This window comes from Gallinula chloropus (genome assembly GCF_964237585.1).
Source record: "Gallinula chloropus genome assembly, chromosome: 6".
NCBI classification, from domain to species: Eukaryota; Metazoa; Chordata; class Aves; order Gruiformes; family Rallidae; genus Gallinula; species Gallinula chloropus.
The window spans coordinates 20,700,940-20,707,142 of NC_140091.1; positions in this window are offsets into that span (position 1 = coordinate 20,700,940).

Sequence of the window (6,203 nt, forward strand, 5' to 3'; positions counted from 1 at the left end):
AGCCTGACAGCCAGTTTTTCCTAAACCCATGGGGAGCCGCAGAGGTGGCAATCAGGAATGGTAAAACCTGAAGACAGCACCACACGCCCTGTGTTGCTTCAGCAGAGGCTGCTAGAAGCCCACAGCATCCCCTGGAGATGCCTGCATGAAATCAGGGAGATGCTGAATGCAGAGGAACAGAGCAGGGAACCTTAAAGGCACTGCTCACCTTGTGCCATGAGCAAACTGCTGTTTGAGGAGAGGTGTTTAAGGGGAGCTTGCAAAGGGTCCCCAGGGAGCCACATCCCAGCTGGGTCTCAACCACGGCACAGCTTGCAAGATGGGGATGGGATCAGTGTGCTTGCAGGCGAGCCTCGCTTTATCCATGCCTCCGGGCCCAGGGAAGCCCCTAGCCCATGGTGAGGCAGGCAGCTGCCCACACAGGCAGCAGCACTTGTCCCTAGACCACTCCCACATGAGAGCAGGCCCTCACCCTAACCCAGAGAGCATTTAATTGATTCTCAATCAAAGCACACACCCACCGCATTCACAGAAGTGCAAGAGGAAAGAGCTGCTCTGGAAATTTATAGCAGTGCAGGAAGAGATTATTGAAATTAAAAAAAATCAGAATCATTAAAAAAATTAGAATTCCAAATGAGCTTTCCCAGAGGCAGCTGTGAGCCACTCCACTCCCGTGCTCGCTTTGCACAGTGCTGGAGCTCATCTGGATAGGGAGAGCTATCTGACAGCAGGTATTTTTAATCTTGTCTTTCTGTTCCTGGCACCTGCTCTTTAAAGCCACTGAGCAGCAAAAACAGGAAAAAACCCACAAAACAATACAAAACCCCCAACAACTCAACAACAACAAAAAAAAAAACCCAAAGGCAATGGCTAAATATATCCTAAGAAAGAGGAGAGACAGAGCAGGACTAATGGCTGATCCTTCCTTGGATGCATGAAAATTGCTTTGGCTCAGAGACAGGCTTAGAGGGAAGAAGTAGCAGATGAAAAGGAAAAAACAATGAAAGAAAGGAAGAAAATTAGGGCCAAAAAAAGAAAGGGGAGATAGAGAGAATGCAGAGGGACTGATAAATTCCACTGCAGTGATTCCCAGAGGAAAACAAGCTAATTTAATTTTTCTTTTTAAATGAAGAAGCAACCTCATGCAGACCACATAGCAAACACTCACCTTCCAGCTAGGAAGGGGGGCTGTGCACAAGGCAAGGAGAGCCCTCAGTATGCCCAGACCCTCTCTGGGCAAGCTCTCCCTCACTTGCCAGTATTGCTCTGGAGATGCTCCACTTGGCCACAGCCTTACCTCACTGAAGCCCTTCCTCTGGGTGGGCTGTAGCAAAGACACAGAGGCACCATGACAACATCACCACCATCAAACCACTTTTCTGCTAACCACCCAAACAATCCCCCAGCTGCCTTCCTTTTTGTCTCTGCCCTGTTAACACCCTGCTCAGCACCCAGGATTGCCCTCAGCTGCTACCAGTCCCACCCCCAGCAAGCCCAGGCTCCTCCAGTCTGTCTAAACTGGCCCTTGGGCGAATGCAGGCTGACTGCTGGAGCCCAGGGCTGCTTTTATAGACTGGAGAGAGCACTTGTTTGCTCCTCACAGCCTGACCATTCTTGATCCATCTGCATTGGTTCCTTCTCTAGGAGACCCTTGCTTGTGCACCCCCCACTGCTGGTCCTGGCACAGTGAGCAGGCTCAGCACATGTTGTCGTGCTTGGCAATGAGGCAGCGTGATGGAAATGCTGGCAGAGGGGAGCTGTGTGGGACAGGATGCTGCCCTGGCTGTGCCACCTTCACCACAGCCGCTTCTGGCCACATGTCAGCAGGTCTAACAGGCTGATAGAGAGGGTTTGCCCCCAGCCCTCACCACTTCCCCCTGCAGGACAGAGGGATGCTCACAGAGCCGACCCACTGGTTCCGCAGCCCCATGTCCCGCCGGAAGCGCTCTGTTTCCATTTCCCCCCGCCCCCGGAACACGGCTGAAGAAGCAGCTGCCCCTTGCTGCATCCCTGCCTTCCCCCAGGAAGGTCCTGCAGTTACGTGTGGTTTCTGCAAGGTTCCCCGGTTCAGGGGAGCGGGAGATTGCTCTGTGATGAATGGCTGCTCCTGCCATTCATCTAGCACTAGCCATCAAGGCTCTTTGTGCTGCCTGCCTCTGTGGGCTGAAGCTGGTGGTCCCACTCTGCCTGTAGCTCCTCCCCGGGCAGAGACACCAGCAGCCCCTCACTGCAGAGAAGCTTTGCTGCAGCCTTCTCCAACAACCACCATTCCTGAAGCTCCTTGCTCTCAGGTCCTTGGTTTTGGGGTGGGGCAATCCATCACAGGCAGACACAGGGTGTATCCAGAAAAGGACAGCAATGCACTGGTGGGAAGCTCTTCAGATTTACCTTCTTTGCAGTCTCCTAGAGCTCACTGACAATATTTCTGGCTCATCAGAAAGTACCTTTAGGGAGACTGGATCTAGACTGCTTCAGCAGAGGACACTGCTGAGAGTTAATGCATCCCTTCTTTGCTACCTCATCCAGCATGTGTGCACCAGTGAAACCAGCACGCAGAAGGATGAGGGCAGGGTATGAGAAGGCATGAGTTTCTCCCATCCTTTTCCTCCTCTGTGATTCTGCTAGGAGACACCACTCCATCTCCAGGCCCTTTCTGTGCAGGAAAACATGCTGGGCTCTCACCTTTTCCAGACACTCAGGCACAGGGCAGGTAGTTGTCAGGCTGTCTTATTACATCCTCACGGTCTCTATACAGTACAGGTGAGCAAACACTTCACAATGCAGTGACACAGCTCGGTGAGACATCTGGTATGGCTGAGGAGCTCCTCTGGCCTCGTTAAGGGAAGGTGAGCAGAGCAAAGGAGCACCTAACACAGAGGGAAGGTCAGCACGAACCAGAGCCCAAGCAGCTCCCGCGGTCATCCACCAACACCCGCAGCACCCAGACACTGCAGAGGCAGTTCCAGCATCCCTTTAGTAAAACCAAGAGGAGGCACAGAGGAGGATGACTGACTTTACTAAGCAAATACAAGATATACACCTTTATTGACACTCTTTATATATATATATATATATCAGAAAGCCAAGAGGAAGCAAACTGTGACCTGCTGAAACAGCCACTGCCTTTGCATGGCACGGCTGCCCTCCCCTAGCACAGCACGTGGATGGAGGAAGAAGATACAATACTGGGGACAAGCCAAAGCCTCTGCAAAGCCCAAGGGGTGTGTGGTAGAGAAAAGCATTCCGGTCTAGCAGCAAAATGTACTTTAATTCCAGTTCTGTGATGTTAAGTCTTCAATGCTGGAGGAAACACCGTACCAAGGAAGAAGACAACCGCAGCAGCCCCAGGCATGAAAGATAATGCAGAAATAACATGAAGTGTTTTGTTCTTATATAATGGGCGAGGAACAGCTACTGGGATCTTTATCCTGGCAGTGGGAGGTATGCAGGAGAGAGGAGGCGAGACCAGAGATGAGGGTCTGTGCAAGTAAAAAGGCAAAGAAGAGAGGAGGGATATAGGGGGATGGAGGGTATGCAGACAGGAGGGCAGGCTGGAGGTTACCCGAGACCCAGGCTCAGATACATGGGCACAAAGAGTGCTGGCATGCAGCATGGAAAGGGGTGCTTCAGGGAGGAAACCATGAGGAGGAGGAGGAGGAGGTGGGAAGACCACAAAGATGGGACGGAGGAGGAGATCGGGGATTTGGAGGGAGAAGCAAGGGAGAGCTTGCACTGAGGGGCAAGAGGCACTCCAGTGCCTCACTGGCATGAGGTATGCTTTGCTATTGCTCTGAATACTGTAAACATTTTGGTTTTGTGTCTATCGGTGTGCATTCAGTTCAGTTTGATACATGTGCTCTTATGGGTAACTGGAAGCCTAGCAGAGCTTAATGTCTCTTGTAACTAGTCAAGTGTACAAACGAGGCAAACACAACACTGGCTAAAAAATCTCATTTTATGTCATTTATGCCTAATTCTCCTATTTTTAACATGCACATCTATGTTTCAGAAAAGCTTCTCTAGTAGGAGACACTAAATAACATACACATGGAGTCACATGCAATCTCACCCACCCACACCTCCAGACACACACCCCTATTTCCCTCCCCTGCTTTGACTAGCAGGACTTTGCCCTTCACACCTTCCCAGCACGTAGGGCGCAGACCCATCGGTACCTTAACATCGGTCCAGGAAAAGTGATGGAAATTACCCCAAACCTGGCTGACGGTCCAATGCAGAAGAAAGGAAAAAAAGAACCCAACAAACCTCAAAGCAGATTCTGCTTCTGGAGTTAACATCTGAAGCTTACAGAAGACACAATTTGGAAACTCTTCTCCCCTTTTGCTGACTTGGAGCTCACTGGATACATGCCAGCAAACACACAGAATAAAAAATGCTGAGCAAAATTTTTTCTTCCCCCCACACCTCTATCCTTCACGTGATGACACACATTAGTTGAAACAGGAACAAAGTTCTAGAGGTACGTGCTTGGGGAGGGGTAAGAGATGAATCAAAGAGAGGATAGTTGTCCTTGATGGGGATTAGTCATCACTCAGTGCTTTCTGAGGCTTTGGCTCAGTCATTGTTTCCTTGATCAGCCCCTGGTTTAAGGGGAAGAGCTCTAAGCTGCCCATTTTAATTCACTTCAGACTGACATTTGGCATAAGAAGCACCTGGTGCCAAGTTCTTGTTTCAAGAAGAAAAAAATTACTTTAAATAACTAGCCTGCTTTCCTTCAACAGAGACAAACCGTAAGAGCAGCAACAAAAATAACGGCCACAGACTCATACGCCTTAGACAATACTTTCACTCCACTCTCTGCTCGAGGATGTTTCCTCTGGAGGATATTAGCTGGCAAGTATTTACCTGGCAAGACACTTCTGCATCAGCCAGTGTGAATACAGTTCATGTCACAACCGCAGCAATGCCAGCTCCGAGTGTGTGTGCTCAAAGCAATTACCCGGGTTGATGCAGGACAGAGAGCTAAGGGTGGTTTTATTTTACACTATGTTGGTTGCTTTGAAGTTTTTCAATGAGTTCTGGCTAGAACTGAAAGGACAGCAGCACTGACACTGGAGGAGCTTGGCCAGCGATGCTATCTCCTAGGTTTTCAGGAGTTACACTCTGGAGAGAACCAGGCTTTGGTGTAGTCAGGGAAGTCCAGGAGTTGCACTTGCTTCTCAGTTTCTGTACTTGTCAAAAAACCCACTTTTTCTGGTGTATCCTCATGACCAGGCTGTCCTTCACATCCTCCCTGTCACAGGTGTCTGCAGGGCACTTTGCTGAAAAAAGACGGATGGTCAACAATGCGGCCGGTCATGCAAGGCGGCGTGTAAGCAAGGCAGCTGGTCAGCAAGTCAGCTGGTCAGGTGGGGCGGCCAGTAAGGTCGGGCAAGGTGGCCGGTCAGGTCAGGTCAGGTCAGGCGGCCGGTCAGGTGGGGCGGCCAGTAAGGTCGGGCAAGGTGGCCGGTCAGGTCAGGTCAGGTCAGGCGGCCGGTCAGGTGGGGCGGCCAGTAAGGTCGGGCAAGGTGGCCGGTCAGGTCAGGTCAGGTCAGGCGGCCGGTCAGGTGGGGCGGCCAGTAAGGTCGGGCAAGGTGGCCGGTCAGGTCAGGTCAGGTCAGGCGGCCGGTCAGGTGGGGCGGCCAGTAAGGTCGGGCAAGGTGGCCGGTCAGGTGGGGCGGCCAGTAAGGTCGGGCAAGGTGGCCGGTCAGGTCAGGTCAGGTCAGGCGGCCGGTCAGGTGGGGCGGCCAGTAAGGTCGGGCAAGGTGGCCGGTCAGGTCAGGTCAGGTCAGGCGGCAGGTCAGGTCAGGCGGCCGGTCAGGTGGGGCGGCCAGTAAGGTCGGGCAAGGTGGCCGGTCAGGTCAGGTCAGGTCAGGCGGCCGGTCAGGTGGGGCGGCCAGTAAGGTCGGGCAAGGTGGCCGGTCAGGTCAGGCAGCCAGTCAGGTGGGGCAAGGCAGCCCGTCAGGTCAGGTGGCCGGTCGGGCAGGCGGTGGGTGAGGTAAGGCAAGGCAGCCTGTCAGGTCAGGTGGCCGGTCGGGCAAGGCGGCTGGTCAGGTCGGGTGGCCCGTTGGGCAAGGCGGCCGGTCAGGTCGGGCGGCCGGTCAGGTCGGGTGGCCCGTTGGGCAAGGCGGCCGGTCAGGTCGGGCGGCCGGTCAGGCAAGGTCGACGGTCAGGTCAGGTCAGGTGGCCAGTCGGGCAAGGCG